This window comes from Mus musculus, chromosome 4, assembly GCF_000001635.26.
Source record: "Mus musculus strain C57BL/6J chromosome 4, GRCm38.p6 C57BL/6J".
Lineage (NCBI taxonomy): Eukaryota > Metazoa > Chordata > Mammalia > Rodentia > Muridae > Mus > Mus musculus.
Window position 1 is genome coordinate 147,062,107 of NC_000070.6, and position 17,759 is coordinate 147,079,865.

Sequence of the window (17,759 nt, forward strand, 5' to 3'; positions counted from 1 at the left end):
TCAAACTACTAATAGACACTTTAGAGGCCCTTGTTTTCAAATGATCATTAGTATTTTCTATCAAGTGCTGCATCATGGATGCTGATGCTCACACACCAGGCAATTTAAATTTAGGCTTCTGAAATAGCCCTTAACAGTCAGGAAATTACAACCACCTGGACAGTCTCTGGATATTCCAGTTTCTTATGTTGCATGATTCTAGGCCCCACTGCCTGATGACTTAGAGATCATTATCCCAAATCTTCAGATATTTCCAGTGTCAGTGAAAAGTTCCAAATTGTGCACAGCAAATACACAACTTACCTTTTGCCCCTCACACAATATGATTGTCTTCATTCTATAAACATTTATACACCTGCTTCTTGTCTATGGTACAACAAGAATATGGTGAGGGTGTACAACATAGGTTCAGGTAGACTCACTGTTGGAATTATGTGGAAGGCATCATGTGCAGATTGAAAAAGATGAAAGTCATTGGCTTAGGGAAATTAATAATATCATGTTTGAAGACCAAGAAAACAGGCTCACCAAATTTGGAAACATTCACTATTTGTGGATGAGCATTGTAAGATACATAATTAGAGCCACACTACAGAAGACTAATGAACAGTCCCAGAAGATCTTCCAGTGGCTACAATTTTAGTAACCCAGCAGGACTAGGGCAGTACCTTGCATGGAAAGAAAATATCTCTTTAGCAACAAGACAACTGGTGGGAGAACATGGGGATGGGAAACATTAGGAGTAGGTAGGAAGACTCATTTCTTGATTGAAACTGCTTTTTTAGCAGGAGGATTCCTAAGAGAAACTGAAGGCCTGAAGGAAGTGGAGTGGGATCAGAATCCCCTCCTTGTCAGGAGTCTGCAAGCTGCAAGGTGTGGAACTAGGAGTAGAGCACGCTGCCATGGGTCTCACAACAATGGAAAAATTCCCTTCATCTGCACTGTTGCCAGTTTAGGCCTTAGGAATCTTTTTCAGTCACTAGAGCAGTGGCAGGAACTGCAACCAAGAAGTCATGGAAACTCCCAGGTCAAAGGAATTGCTAGGCTAGTGGGCAGAAAGGAATTGTACCACGATTGAGACCACTTTCTCTGCTGCTCATAAGAACTCTGACCCTCAAATTCTACTGGGCATTTCTTAACCGTGTTGGTAAATTACTAACTATGTATGTTTGACTTGTCCTGATATTTTTTATTGTGAGGATATTTCCAGAGTAATTTCTAAGAGGATGAACTTGTCTTTTTTTTTTTTCATTTTTTTTATCATGGTTATATTTCCCTGGTGGTTGGAACAAAGCTTGTATTATTCACATCTATCCATGGTTTCTAACTCTTCTATTTTATCACTTTCCTAGTCAAGATTATTGGATATTATGGAGATTATGCATCCCCATGATGTCTTTAAATATTATTCTCTTAAAGACTGTTTGAATTTATATTGAATCTCAAGCGATATTTTAGCATTTTTAAAAAATTTTACGTGTCTTTAAGTTGTGGTTGTATAAATATGGCTTAAACAGCAAAACACTCCTGGACTTCAGCTCAATGGTTGACTCTACATATCTGCAACAGTGTCAATAAGCTCCTGATAGAGTCTGTCAGAGGACAGTCATGTCAGGCTCTTTCTGAGCACAACATGGCTTCAGTAATAGTGTCAAGGTTTTGTTTTGTTTTGTTTTGTTTTGTTTTGTTTTGTTTTGTTTTTCTGCCCATAGGATGGATTGATCAAGGCAGTGGATGGCATTTTCTTCAGTCTCTGCTCCACTTTTGTCACTACATATCATTAGATATGAACAATTCTGGGTCCAAGTTTTGAAGATGGTCAGATGCCCCCATGACTCAAATGGGGGCCATGCACTCTGCTGGAGATATTCTATTTAGGTTCTGTCTACCCACTCTTGGACATTTCGGCTAAGGTCATCCCCGATGAGGTTTGGGAGACTTCCACATCCATCTTGTCTGGGACTTTCTAGATATTTACCCTGCTCTTCATTCCCACACGGTTGTATGTTTCTATTAATACTCCTGGCCCTCTGGCCTTCTCTCCTGTCTCCCCATATACCTGATCCTGCCACCGATTGTCCCTGATTCTCCCTCTTTTATCCACATCCCTCCCTTCTTCTGCGTCCTGGGATTATTTTGTTTCTCCTTCTATGTGGAGTTGAAGTATCCACAATTTGGCATTCCTTCTAATTAAATTTTATGTGATCTGTGAGTTGTGTATAATGGTATTCTGATCTTTTTGCCAAATAACTACTTATCAATGAGGACATAACATGTATGTCCTTTTGAGCCTGGGTTCCTCACTCAGGATGACATTTTCTAGTTCTCTCCATTTGCCTGCAAATTTCATGATGTCCTCAGTTTTAATAGATGAGCAGTATTCCATTGTGTTATTGAACCACATTTTTTCTACATCCATTCCTTGGTTGAAGAACATCTGGATTGTTTCCGGCTTCTAGCTAATACAAATATGGCAGCTATGGACATAGTGGAGCATGTGTCCTTATGTTATTGTGTATCTTCTTTTGTGTATATGCCCAGTAGTGGAATATCTGGGTCTTCATGTAGAATTATTTCCAATTTTCTGAGGTACTGCCAGATTGATTTTCAGAGTGGTTGTACCAGTTTGCAATCCCACCAGCAAGAGTGGAGTGTAACTCTTTCTCCACACCCTTGTCACCATGTGTTGTCACTTGAGTTCTTGATCTTTGCAATTCTAATTGGTGTATGGTAGAATCTCAGGGTCATCTGATCTTACTAGAAAAGCATATATGCAACAACACTGCAGCAATCTAGAAGAGACAGATGACATTCTAGATAGATATATTGTGTCCAGTTAATCAAGTTGAGGTAAACGATCTAAACAGTCCAGAAACCCCTAAGGCATTGGACTCTGCTGCCCTCAGAACTAGGACACACCCATAACCATGACAGTGACCCCTTCTGTGAGGTCACAGAGGCCAAGCCTCACTCTGTTTAGGAAAGCTCAAAGGGTGTCCACACACACAGGTGCCTTTTGGACTGGTATTAAATTGATTGAAATTTTGGCCTCTAACCTGTCTCTTCACCACCATTAAACACAGCTTGTAATAGGATTTCCCAGAAAGCAGCATTTCAGGAAGTTTCCCTCCCGGGCCTCATCATGATAGTCGGTGACTTCTGAGAATGTCACTAACGAAACAACTGATATGATCCTACACACACACACACACACACACACACACACACACACACACACACACAGATTCACAAATACATTAACAGCCATAAATATAAATATGTTAAGTAGATGAAGAAGGGATGTGATATCAATGTCTGTGGCCATGCAGGAAAGGGCCTGTAAGTTGAAAAAGATTTCTAGGAAGGTTCACATGTTTAAAAGAAAACACAGAGAAGGTCCTGGGAAAGCACTTCTTTATGAACCTGTGTAACATATGTTCCCCGAAATAATGGCATAGAGGACAATGTAAGTATTTGATCACTTATGAGCGTGAGTTTTGAGTCTTAAAAGCAGGTACTGACTTGACAGTTTCTTCCAGAGGCCTCCCTTCCTGGCACATGTATGGTGTCTTCTCCCTGAGTCTATGTCTAGCATGCCGTTCGGCAGGCACCCTTGTATTTACTGCTGCTCTGGCTTGACAGAACTCCTGTTGTGTTAAACAAGGAACACCTCAAGAACTTCACAGAGCCCCTGTCACTGCCATTCAGGTCCTTGATCCTGCTCTTTCCTGCATGCCTTTATACCTGAAGGCACATGTACTCCCGTATATACACTCCCAGACCATGCACACTAACATACAATTTAAATATAATTATGTATAGTGTGCAGGGTTAGGTAGAGTGCTGGAATAATATGTCCTGTTTGTGGGGCAATGGGCTATACACAGACAGTCTGGTCTCCAGTCAAGCTGAGGTCTGAACTCTAGGACCCGGTGGTGATAATTCACCTACATGGGACAGAAGGAGTTCTCTCATGTCTCCTGGAACTCTGGCTCCTGTCAAAGTTACCGTCCCCTCAGCCCTCACAGGAGAAGCATGGTTAGTAGTCATATAGGCAATGTCCCAAGCTTCTGACCTTCAGGCTAGACTCCTCCCCAGTTACCTAGCAACAGTAAAGATAACAGCATACCATAAAAAGTGCTGTTTGACCCCTCCTCACTCTCTCACTCCTCTTGCTCTTAATCCCCTTACTCTCCTCCCTCCTTTCCTCTCTCTTTGTCTCTCTCCCTCTTACTCTCTAGACTTTCTTCTCTATCTCCCTTTCCCCTTTGTCTCCTCTTGGCCATGGCCAGTCTCTCTCTCTTTTACCTTCTATCCTTTCTCCCTGCCTTTCTATAATAAAGCTCTTAAACCATAGAGTGTCTCTGCTCATCAAGGCCCACTGCACAGACTCTCACCTGTCTGGGAACCTCTCTCCCTCAGCCCTCACTCCCATAACCCCAGGGCTACAGGGTGTCACTCCGGGACCCCCTGTTGGGGGCTGTCCCTTGTCCATCCCCCATTTAGTGGGGTCAGTGGCTTAGATGCCCACCTGGGGCTGAGTGGAAAGTGTCTGGCAACCCTCCCATGTCTGCCTGCCCAGAGCATAGGTGGAACTCTGGCTGGGTGTGGGCTATCTTCTCTCCCTCCTCTTCCCCAGACTCCCTTTTAGTTCCCACACCTGTTGAGTACCTGCTTTCAGTCATGCTGGAGACAAACCCTGGACATACAAGACAAGATTATTACTGTGAAGAAGCAAAGTCCCTTCAGAAGCCCAGACAGTAGGATTCTGCACCATCTCCTATCTGCCCTGGACACAATGGGCTGCCATAGCTGATAGTTGTCCATGGCTTAGGGCACAACAACAGAGCTTCATCCTGCACTAGTCTGGAGCCTGGAGTCTTTTCATGTGGTACAAGCTGGGTGTGACCATTCCCTAGGATTATTCTCTGGTGAGTTGTAGGTGTTGTCTCCTTGAGTACCTGTTTGGCAAGTTCTTTAGCATGTGCATATGCACACACACACACACACACACACACACACACACACACACACACATACACACACCCTGCTGATACTTACTGAAACAGTTTCTACTGCTTTATCAGAGGCCCTGCTAAAGGTCACTTCAAGGACCACATTAGGCTTCATACACTTCCTCACTCCTATCTCCCAGTATAGTACAATGAGGTTTAGTCAGGACTTCATCCCAGGGATCTGTATATATTTCTGCCAACATACAGCCCAACAAACCTGCAGTTCCTTCCAGATCCCAGCCCATCCCTGAGCTCCCTCACACCAACACCACAGCCTTTAACCATGGCAACAAGCTATATGAGGTAACAGAGGCTGACCACACCTCTCTCCAGCTTCTTCCCATGTGCCTAGATGTAACATGAGGAACGACCTGGCTTTCTCTCTTAACATAAAGTACCCTGACTTGTGTAACTACAACTGGTGAGTTGTAGGTGTTGTCTCCCTGAGTACTTGTTTGGCAAGTTCTTTAGCATATGCACACACACACACACACACACACACACACACACACACACACACACACATCTTTCTGATACTTACAGCAACTGTTTATACATACTTGTAGCAAGATATGTGGCATCATTCCATGTCCTCCTCATGCACTTTCACACATATGGATGTGGACCTGCAGACATGAGCACAAACATAAGAACATATACAACACACCTACAAAATGAAAACATGTATTTGAGTATAGAATGCGAAGGAAGGTGCTGTCATGGCATTTCCCATGATACTGGCATTGCTGTTTGACTCATATTGTGGCAGCTCTCTGAGTACACATGCAAAGATTGCTACTGCCAGGGACTGAAGTCACCAGGGAAGATCAGACACCAGTGTCAGGGATGCTCTGCCTCATTCCCTGGACAAGCTATGTGTGATGGTCAAATGTGGGCGTGGCAAAAGCACTGTTCCCTCCTTCCTGGCCTAGGCTGGGGGCTCAAGTCCTGGTCCAGATAGATAGATAGATAGATTATATATATATATGGCTTCTTTCCAAGGCCTCTCCTCCTGGTGAGTGAGGGTTCTTCTTCCCACAGTCTTGAGTGGCCATTCCCACTGCTGTGAGACTTCTGATCTGTTTCTAGCTCTCCTTAGTCTCTTGAAGACAGTCTTAGAGCTGTCTTCAATCAGAAACACTTTAAGTCCCTCTCCCTATTTCTGCCTCCCCCGCTTAAGACCTCAGTGAAGAAGTGCCTCGCACTGAGTGAGCTACTCACGCGATGAATTTCAGGTAGTCCATCCCAGAAAACAGCCCAAGCCGAGGCAGGCACACGTGCTCAGTGTGAATCCCAGCCCTCCTTGCTGGACTCTGAGTTATCCTCAGGCTAAGCACTCTGCTATTACTAAGGCAGGGATTTACCCTGTGATGTCACAGAGGGCTCACCTCATAGCACTCTGAGAATCACAAGGGTCATCCAGTGCTCAGTCATCTCCCAGTTTGGTCCATCCTGTTCTCTACACAACTGTTTCAAGCATCTTTGGAAACAATTAGCTTTGGGAAAGTAGCTGAAAGTGTTTCTCAGACACCTCCCTGGGAATCACCTACAAGCATCTTCTGTCAGCCCTCCATCTTCCCACATTACCTACATCCTTGAGAGGAGGAACACAGTGGATAGCACTGCTTCCTCAGCTCAAGTGTCTGTCCTCATCATCTCAGATCCTCTATTGCCATCATGGTTTATTGCTGCTCCTCAGCCCGCAGGGTGCCATCATCTGGCCTTTTTCTTTGACTCCAACTGTAACCAACACTGCATAAATACATGCATAATACATTTAATTAATTTTACTCTTATTTTAAACTACCCAATCCACATTTGTTAAAGAAAATTACTTATCTTGTATACTAGAGAAATGGCTCAGTGGCTAAGGTCACTCGCTGCTCTTGCAGGGGACCTGAGTTTTAACCACAGCAACCACATGGTATGGCTCACAACCATCTGTAACAGCATCTGAACAGGATGTAACAAACATCTGAACAGGAGATTCAATGCTCTTTTTTAGCCTTCTTGGGTACTTAAGTGCACAAGCCCACATTCAAATATATACATAGACATATAATTTTAAAAATAAGCAGCCAGGGAGAAGCACCTGAAAAAATGTTCAGCATCCTTAATCATCAGGGAATGCAAATCAAAACAACCCTGAGATTCCACCTCACACCAGCTAGAATGGCTAAGATCAAAAATTTAGGTGACAGCAGATGCTGGCGAGGATGTGGAGAAAGAGGAACACTCCTCTATTGTTGGTGGAATTGCAAGCTTGTACAACCACTCTGGAAATCAGTCTGGTGGTTCTCAGAAAATTGGACATAGTACTACCGGAGGATCCCGCAATACCTCTCCTGGGCATATATCCAGAAGATGTTCCAACCGTTAAGAAGGACACATGCTCAACTATGTTCATAGCAGCCTTATTTGTAATAGCCAGAAGCTAGAAAGAACCCAGATGCCCCTCAACAGAGGAATGGATACAGAAAATGTGGTACATTTACACAATGGAGTACTACTCAGCTATTAAAAAGAATGAATTTATGAAATTCCTAGCCAAATGGATGGACCTGGAGGGCATCATCCTGAGTGAGGTAACCCAATCACAAAAGAACTCACATGATATGTACTCACTGATAAGTGGATATTAGCCCAGAAACTTAGACTACCCAAGATACAAGATACAATTTGCAAAACACATGAAACTCAAGAAGAATGAAGACCAAAGTGTGAACACTTTGCTCCTTCTTAGAATTGGGAACAAAACACCCATGGAAGAAGTTACAGAGACAAAGAATGGAGCTGAGACGAAAGGATGGACCATCTAGAGGCTGCCATACCCGGGGATCCATCCCATAATCAGCCCCCAAACGCTGACACCATTGCACACACTAGCAAGATTTTGCTGAAAGGACCCTGATATAGCTGTCTCTTGCGAGGCTACGCAGGGGCCTAGCAAACACAGAAGTGGATGCTCACAGTCAGCTATTGGATGGATCAGAGGGCCCCCAATGGAGGAGCTAGAGAAAGTACCCAAGGAGCTAAAGGGGTCTGCAACCCTATAGGTGGAACAACAATATGAACTAACCAGTACCCCCGCCCCCCAGAGCTCGTGTCTCCAGCTGCATATATATCAGAAGATGACGTAGTCGGCCATCAGTGGAAAGAGAGGCCCATTGGTCTTGCAAACTTTATATGCCTCAGTACAGGGGAACGCCAGGGCCAAGAAGTGGAAGTAGTGGGGGAGGGGAGTGGGGTGGGAGGGTTTGGGGACTTTTGGGGTAGCATTGGAAATGTAAATGAAGTAAGTACCTAATTAAAATAACAATAAAAAAAATTTTAAATGGCTATTATCAGAAAACAAAAATATCAAATGTCAGCAAAACTGTAAAAGCAAAGTTAAAACATTGCTACATGCCTATTCTTGGTGGAAACTTAAAATGTTGTTGTCTCTGAATGAAATAAAAATAGTCATAGCAGGGCAGTGGTGGCGCATGCCTTTAATCCCAGCACTTGGGAGGCAGAGGTAGGCAGATTTCTGAGTTCAAGGCCAACCTGTTCTACAGAGTGAATTCCAGGACAGCCAGGGCTACACAGAGAACCCCAGTCTTGAAAAACAAAAACAAAAACAAAAAACAAAAACAAAACAACAACAACAACCAAACCAAAACCAAAAAAAAAAAAAAAAAAGCAGCCAGGAGATGGCAGCACATACCTTTAATCCCAAAATTCGGGAGTCAGAGGCAAGCAGACCTTTTGAGTTTGAGGACAACCTGGTATATGCAGCAAATCTCAGAACAGCCAAGGCTACACAGAGAAACCCTGTTTTGAAGAAATAAATCAATAACAACAACAATAATAATTTCAAAAAGAAAGTGGTTTATCTTGCCACTTCTCTGTTATAAGATCCTAGCAATTGTAAAGAGCTAAACAACTAGCTATAAGAACAGTATGAAGACTAACTAATGCCCAAGACGTTTACAGTTAGCCTAATACTGCCACAGTGAATTAGAGATCAGCCTGAAAAGGGACAGTCTCAGGCAGCATAAGAACCTGAGGCTCCTGGGACTCTGAGAGCCAGCCATGTCTGTGCAGCTGAAAACACAGGGAAACCAGAAGACTGAAATGGTAGGCAGAGTTCAGTTCTCTTGTTCTAGGTTCTTTAGACTGTAAATGAAAAGAAAATTCAGTTCAGAATTAATCCACTGGATAGAGATTTCTAGACTATATTGTAGAATTATAGAACTTAAGAGAAAAAAACAAAACAGTATGGTAATTTGAATAGGAATGGCCCCCATAAGGCTCAAATATTTGAATGCTTGGTCATTAGGGAGTGCCACTACTTAAAGAGATTAGGAGGTATGGCCTTGCTGGAGGAAGTGTGTCACTAGGGGTGGACATTAGGGTTTCAGAAGCCCAAGCCAGGCCCAGTGACTCTATTTTCCCGATGCTTGTGGACCTGAATATAGAACTCTCATTTTTCCTGTACCACAATGTCTTTGCACAGGCTACCATGCTTCCTAGCCATGATGACAATGAACTAAACCTCTAAAACTATAAGCCAGCCACAATTAAATGCTTTCCTTTTTAAGAATTGTTATGATAGTGGTGTTTCTTCACAGCAATAGAACACTGGCTAAGACACTTAGGAAGATTAAAATTATAGAAACGTCATTGGGTCTCCCTAATTATTTTTTCCTCCCTCCTTTCTTTTTCTCTCTTCCCAACTTTCCTTAGCCATACCTACTCTATCCTTCCTCATCTCTCTGCTGTTGTACCTCTCAATGAGGTGTAGGTTAATCCATGTGCCGTCTTTCATGTATTATAGGTTAGACTTGGTGGTAGAGCCCTGGACTCATGCCTTCCCAATATTTCTACCAGAAAAAATAGGGGGTCCTATTTTCTTGGTTCTTATTTTAACCCTCCAGAGAATCCATTTGAGCCTGGCTTGGATCCAGTGCTCATTGCATGGTGGGGAAAAGAACAAGAGAAGTGAGCTGTAGTCAAGTCCTACTGCTAGGGCAGGGGGTGGGGAATCTCCCCCAGAACAGAATACAATTCCAGTGAAAGTCAGGGAGGCATGATGGCTATGAGAACCCTGAAAGAGCCATGAACTTAGAAGAGGAAGGCAGATTTTAGAAGCATTTTGAACAACAAAGAAAAAAATGTACATAGGAATTGCACCCATAGATGCTAGAAAGACGTGCCTCCAGCTATCCCCCTATCATAGAATATAATACAGTTGCCATCAATGATTAGAACAGCCCTGCCTTCCCTGAGGGAAGATGGAAGAAAAGCTAAAAGGTAGTATAGAAAGAAAAGACAGTATTCCTCCTCACAGAAAGTGAGTTCCAAGATTCATCACCCCAGAAGTACACATTCTCTTAGGCAGAAAGTCCTTACTGTGCCAAGAGGATCCCTGTAGAGCTCCAAAAGCCACTCACTGTCTGCCTTATAGCCATCTACTGATCCATCTTGAGAACTTCTGTGGCCTTAGCAATGTGTGGGAAGAGATACCTTGAAACAATCTGTCTTAGTCAGGGTTTCTATTCCTGGACAAAACATCATGACCAAGAAGCAAGTTGGGGAGGAAAGGGTTTATTCAGTTTACACTTTGCATGTTGCTGTTCATCACCAAAGGATATCAGGACTGGAACTCAAGCAGGTCAGGAAGCAGGAGCTGATTCAGAGGCCATGGAGGGATGTTCTTTACTCGCTTCCCCTGGCTCGCTCAGCCTGCTCTCTTATAGAACCCAAGACATCCAGCCCAGAGATGGCACCACCCACAAGGGGCCTTTCCCCCTTGATCACTAATTGAGAAAATGCCCCATAGCTGGATCTCATGGAGGCATTTCCTTAACTGAAGTTCCTTTCTCTGTGATAACTCCAGCTTGTGTCAAGATGACAAATAAAACCAGCCAGTACAAATGGTATATCTACTAGTACCAGTTTTCATAAGCCACACCACCTGATTTTAGATTTTATTCATCTTCTGAGTTTCATTTCCCCTCATACATTTGTTTTTATTCCCAAATCATCAAAACGGGTTTGCCTTGAGCTCTTCAGGGAAAACAGGACAGAAATTAATTAATTGATGCTTATGCCAGTCATTGTCTAAAATGTTCCTTATGTATGATGACTTCAGTTAATAGCTATTTAAGTTAATTTAAATTCTAAGAAAGAAATAGTAAATATATTAGACACTGGTCAGACATCATTGCTTCAAACTCTGTAAATAGCTTCTGAGTTTTCGTTTGCAAGTCAAAGACACAAACCTAAAGACATTCATTTTTTTTCTGACTAATTTCTTTGCATTTATGTAATGTTTGGCATATTCATGCTACACATGTCTTTGAAGCTAATGCTATTAAGGAAATGCTACTAAATCAACTATAAAGTAAGAATTTATCCTCTCATTTATGGATATTTATTTTTTTAATTGTACAGATTTGTTGATGCTAGACAGTCTTCTTAGTTTTAAACTATCTGGAGTCTTAAATACTATGTAGTGTTTCTCCAGGAGGTGGAGTGTTAGACTAGAGAAAGCAAAGCCATGGGTGAAGCCTAATCTTTTCCTTTTTTTTTCTATTTTGAGAAATTTTTTATAGAAAACATAAACCACCTAATGGGCTCCCTAATTCTTTTAATTGCATCAATTCAGCAGAATCCAATTACACTAGACCTCAAGAGGCAGGTATATTTTACTGATTGCATTACCATAATAATGATGCCATAGTGACAATGGCGAGCGTTTATAATTCCTCTCATTCTAACATGGCTTATCAAGCCAAGCCGTACATGAAGCCTCCTGGCATCTCTGAAGGAGAAATCATGCACACAAACAGCAAACAAAGAGCTGCCTCTGAAAGTCTCCACCTCCCAGGAGTCTTCTGCCTCATGGAAAAGAATGTCCTTCCTGACTTTGGTAATAAGTCAAGAGCCACATGACCACTTCCAGCCTGGGAACTGGTCAGATTGCTAATGTCCTCCCAGGGACACCAACTCCTGCTTTACACATCTGTCTCTCAGGTCCCTCCCTGCTTTAAAAGCCCTGGTTGGACCTGGCCTTGAGAGAAGCATCCTCTTAAGCCCTAGTGCTGGGATCAAATTTGCTGAGATCATTTGGAGCATATGGCACAGACAACTCTTGATGCACACTCTGGATCTCAAAACTGCGAGGTACAGAACAGCAGCCTAGTGGGGTAGACTCCTCTTCCCACCCTCTATCTACTGTTGGTTGGCTGCAGTGCTAGTGTCCTGAAAGGTCACAATTTAGGTGACATCCCAGAGCTGGGTCTCAGCAGAAGTCTGCTCAAAGCCATCAAGGAGCCTAGGAGAGTACTGCTCCTGAGATGCACAGAATCATCCGTCCATCTTCCTCTTCACTCTTCAAATGAGAAAGTTAAAGCCTAGGAAGGCTTTGTGACTTGTTGACATCACACAGATGTTCAGTTGCAAAAATGAGGATATCCCTAATTACTCTCCCACCTGTCCCTTCTTCACACTGGACATCCAGAGCTAGTTTTTAGGAGACTCCTAATGATCATCATAAAGAGAAAAAGAAGACAAAGTTCTGCCCATGACTCTAGAGAACGGATGAGGTTGCTTCAGAATGGTATTGTAGCAATCAAAGCATAGCCCTCAGAGGACTGATTGACTGGCTGGCTAGCTTGCTGACTTCTTGCATTTTTATAACACTCTGAATTGGTTTTGGGGAAAGCACCTCTTTGCCACACATTTTCACCCTTAGAAATGCATGATCAAGAGATGGACATTCTACTATGACCCTGGCCACCTCTGGCCTCATTTAATTAATATAATAATTAGAATAAGCATTAATGAATTTGCAGCATGCTGGAAGCATATTTGAGAAATCATGGTGCATGTGAAGGACTAAGAGGAGCTCAGCCAAACACAGGCGAGGAGAAGGGGGAGACAGTCTCATACCTCTCCTGACTCTAGAATGCTGTCCCTCTCCTTTCTAGCCCCAAGTCTTTTGTTCTCTCCTGTCTTGTCCACCTGTGGCTAGCTGCACTGTTCAGTGAGTGTTTCCTGCATAAGACAAACACCAGGTCACATATTCAAGCAGCTGCCTTAGCAACCTCATTGCCAACCCTATCACACACAAAGGTTCTGCTGACTCTCACCTGTTCTGAAGGACATAAGGTTTTCAGCTATGTGGTTCCAGGAGCTGTTCATGTTGAGCTCAGATTTCTCAGGGCAGTGAGAAATAGATCAAGGCATGAAGATACAGAGACCTAGGAGGAGCATCTGATTTCTTTTTTGTTGTCTTCAGAGCCAGGCTTCCTCACTCCAACCTGATTGGCTTGACAGTCTATAGTGCTTCAGTCAATGGAATTATTCATCTAACACTCCCTCAAGATGCCCTGGTAGTCCACCAGTGGGAGAAGAGGCTCTTGTTCTTGCGAACATTATGTGCCCCAGTACAGGGGAATGCCAGGGCCAGGAAGTGGGAGTGGGTGGGTGGGGAGCAGGGCAGGGGGGGGGTATAGAGGACTTTCAGGTTTGAAATGTAAATGAAGAAAATATCTATTTAAAAAAATGCTCCCTTAAAGAACAAAAGTTCTAAAGGAAGAACTGGAGTACCCATAGTTTCACACGCATGCATGCGTGCGCGCGCACACACACACACACACACACACACACACACATACACACATACACTAGCAGACCAACATTGTTCAGCCAAAGATTCTTTTAATAATTCTTATATGAACACCCATTAAATTATAAGCCCATTTCCCATGGATCAGAGACAGACAGAAAAGACTGCAGAAAAAGAAGAAGACAGGAGTCTAGAGATCTGGTGGTAACTCAAGGGCTCCACCACCAGGAACTGTTTTCTTTCTGCCTGCTATGCCCAGCGACCAACACTAAACAAGCAGGAGTTATCTTCAACTACGTAGTAAATCCAAGCCCAACCTGGGGTACAAGAGACATAAGGTGCTCTCCAGTAAGCAGCACGCCTCCATGGCCTCTACATCAGCTCCTACTTCCAGGTTCCAGCCCTGCTTGAGGTCCTGCTTGAGTCCTGATGGACTATGTTGTGGACATACATCTAAGTTGAAATAAGCCCCTTCTTCCCCAAGTTGCTTATGGCATTGGGGTTTTATCACAGCACTGGAAATCTTAAGTAAAACAGTGCCCGCAGCTGCCTGGGATGCCTCTATAGTCAGACTTGGCAATACTAGACTTTTTAAATACCAGGGGAGTGAAAATCTCACTATTCCACATCTGTTATACAAAACCGTACAAGAAGAGCTTAGCACAACGCCTTGGGTACTACAGTTGCTTAACACCTGCTCTTGTTTTTCTCTGCTGATACCACAACACCCCATTCCCTGTAAAGACCTCTAGAACCAGGTTCTCTACCAGACTAGGTTTATCATACCTTACACGATAAAGGCACAGCAGTCTGAGTTCAAACGAAGGACAGAATTCACATGGCCAGGTAAACACAGGGTGTAAAAATAAAAAGGGAACTCTGGTAAAGGAGAGTAGAAGATTTAGACACCCCAAAGCTGAGAAAGCATAGCCCAGGGAGAACAGATGTGGAGGGTTTCCAAATGCTGAATGCTAGGGATAAAACTTTCTTCCTTATGCCACCTGGGCCTGGAGAGTAAGTTGCCCCAGGACAGAGTTACTACTAGACAAGATTGCTTGGGTAAGGGAACGTTTGCTCAGATTTGAGGTTGCACAGGGTCTTTTATGAACTTGAACTTGAATTCAACTTCTTACTACACTGTACAATGCATATTTATAGATTTAAAGCCACATAGTCTTGTAGTCTGTACAGAGTGGCATCTGAGTGACTGGCTGAAGCAAAGGGCTCAAAGGTGCCACCTCCTGGAAGGATGCTCCCCTGCATCCCTACATCTACTCTGTCTTCTGAATGACTAGTTTTCTTATCTTGTGTCTGATAAGAAAACTAGTTCCCTTTCCTTGTTCAGCTGCCTCATTCCTCAACCCTTCAGAACCACATCATTCTTGCTGATTTCTTTAATGTCAGAGTGCCTTCTCTTCACTCCGCCTCCCTCCCACAGGGGCTCCTGTGATTCCCTGAGATCTCCATAGATAGTTCAAAATAATCTCCCACCTCTTCCATACATCTTCACAGTCCCTCTTGCTGTGTTCAGGTCAGCAGAGCTAGACAGTGGGTGTCTCTGGGGTCACCATCTGTCCACCATATCTCTGTTCTGGGGTAATTCCAGCACTGTCTCTGACATCCATCCATAGCCATGAAGAAATCTGGTGTAACATTGTTCCACTGAGAAGTTCTTCATGCTTGGATAGGGACACCACGGTCTTGCGGCAAACCATCAGCAAGAGGTACTGTGAAGATGCACGTAAGAGCTGCCACTTCCCTTCTGTGCTGCCACAGCATAGCCTCTTCACCACTTCTGTGCCAGCCCATCTACCACCAGCTTCCTTCCCAGAGCAGGCCGAAGGGTGAGCGAGCAGAGAGGGAAAGAAAGCAGTGAAGTAGGGGGCATCTCACTCCTGGTGGGGAGAAGTGGGAAGAGTTCTCTTCTCTCCCAGCATGCCTTCTGCTGGTCTTCATTGAAGAATTTCCTCCTACCTCCCAGCTTAACTCCGTGCTGTTAAAGGTCACCATTTGCCACATTTTACCTGTTGTAAACCACTTCCCTAGCAGAGTAGATAATGTGGACTGGAATGATCTAGTATTGCCCTGAGATGTCTGTCCCTTTTGTTGTCGCTATTGTTGTTTGCTTTTAAGACTCTCACACTGTCATCCAGGCTGGTCTTGAACTCACCATGTATCCTAAACTGATCTCAAACTCACAGCAATCCTCTGCTTCAGATTCTAGGACTCCAGGTATAAGCCACCATGCCTGACTATTTTTTAATTACTTTATTAATGAATTAAAACTAGATATAGTTGTATTATATCTTTAGATATGTGGTTTTCAACCTCCCTAATTTTGCAATACTTTAATGCAGCTCCTTATCTTGTGGTGACCCCTAACCACTAAGTTTTCTTGTTGCTACTTCCTAGCTGTAATCCTACTACTGTTATGAATCATAATGTAAATATCTGGTATGCAGAATATCTGATATGCCACACCAAAGAGGTCATGACCCAGAGGCTGAGAATCACTGCCTAGCTAGGTAACCATTACTTGACTAAACCAAAACTTTTGAGGGAGCCATTATTGTTTCAAAGCAGAGGGAATAAATTTCATTTAAAAAATGTGAATCTTAGTACCTTTATCCAAGCTACTGGCTTCATAGATATTGATGATAAATACAGGGGTTTGTTTAGCCTTGAGCTCAGTACAGGTACTATGAAATGACTCTCATGAAAGCCAAGTCCGTCTAGTCTGAACCCTTAGAAACAGCTGAGAAGAAGAGGGGGTTCCACGGTGTGCATTCAGAAGGTATCTTGGGACTAACTTCACTTCTATGACCATGGCTTTGAGAAGAGCACTGTCAAACGTCAACATGATTGTTCTGAGCACCTGTCACGTGCTGGGAATGGTATAGACCCTTTGTGAACATATTATTCTCTCTCTCTCTCTCTCTCTCTCTCTCTCTCTCTCTCTCTCTCTGTGTGTGTGTGTGTGTGTGTGTGTGTGTGTGTGTGTGTGTGTGTGTGTGTGTGTGGCCACTCTACATGCATGTGGAGGCCAAACATCAAAAATTGACATAGATCCCTCCATCACTCTCCATCTTTTTTTTTTTTTAAAGGTAGGGTCTCTGTTGAAGGAAATATCTAAAAAGTAGAGCCGACACGCTCCCAAGGTTGTGCCTCTGCCCTGGCAGCCTGGCTGGCCATGCACTGGTGGGCAAAGGCTGACCTATTTTATCTCCTGGAGATTCTCTGGCCTGGCGCTCCGTAATGTCTCCACCCAGCTCACAACTGTCAGGTTGCGACCATGCCAACCTCGTGCTTCACCCCCCCCCAGCCTTTGTGGTGCACATCTGGCAAACCGATGCTTTGCCACTGTACCTCTCTCTCTTGAACCCAGCTGAGCTCCTGCCTAAAAGAAAATGCAACACAGACTTAGTTCAGAAACAATGGTAACTCAATCTCCCCAGACACTAAACACTAAAATTTGATATTTTTAAAGGATGAACTTATTTGCTCTATAGAGCATGCATATAAACATTGTTATATTGTGATCTATATATATCCAAAAATTGAATGATAATTATCCGGAAACTGACAAGTGATTCAATTATACATTTACTATAGACAGAGAAAAAGTTCACAATATACTGGGAAGTTAAAAGAGGGCAGGGCAGGACTGGAGAGATGGCTCAGTGACCAAGAGCACTGGCTGGTTGTTCAGAGGACCCAGGTTCAATTCCCAGTACCCACATGACAGCTCACAATCCTCTGACTTCATCCCTAGTGTATCTGATGCCCTCTTCCCACTTCTGTGGGCACTAAATGCACATGGCACACAGACATGCATGCAGGCAAAACACCCATACACATAAAATAAAATAAAATAAAATAAAATACTAAAAATAGTTGGTTTCTACTCATTTTTGAATAAATGAAAAAATATAATTATCATTAATTGTCATCCTATGCTATTTTTCCAGAATGTTTACATTATTATTTTTCTGTGACAGATATATATATATATATATAGAGAGAGAGAGAGAGACAGAGACAGAGAGAGAGACAGAGAGAGACAGAGAGACAGAGAGAGAGTTTTATCCAGTTTTAAAGCATTAGCAAAATATAAGAAAATTTGAGTG

The 17,759-nt window shown here is 43.2% G+C and overlaps 1 long non-coding RNA gene across 1 annotated transcript; it reads right to left on the bottom strand.

The window, feature by feature from the left end:
* Nucleotides 1-1,259: 1,259 nt before the first annotated feature.
* On the bottom strand, nt 1,260-6,330 carry 4933438K21Rik (RIKEN cDNA 4933438K21 gene). The gene is made up of 3 exons (NR_045446.1): nt 6,237-6,330; nt 5,576-5,641; nt 1,260-2,792 (listed from the first exon to the last, which is right to left on the bottom strand). It is a non-coding gene; the product is annotated as an RIKEN cDNA 4933438K21 gene (long non-coding RNA).
* Between the last annotated feature and the right edge of the window lie 11,429 nt (nt 6,331-17,759).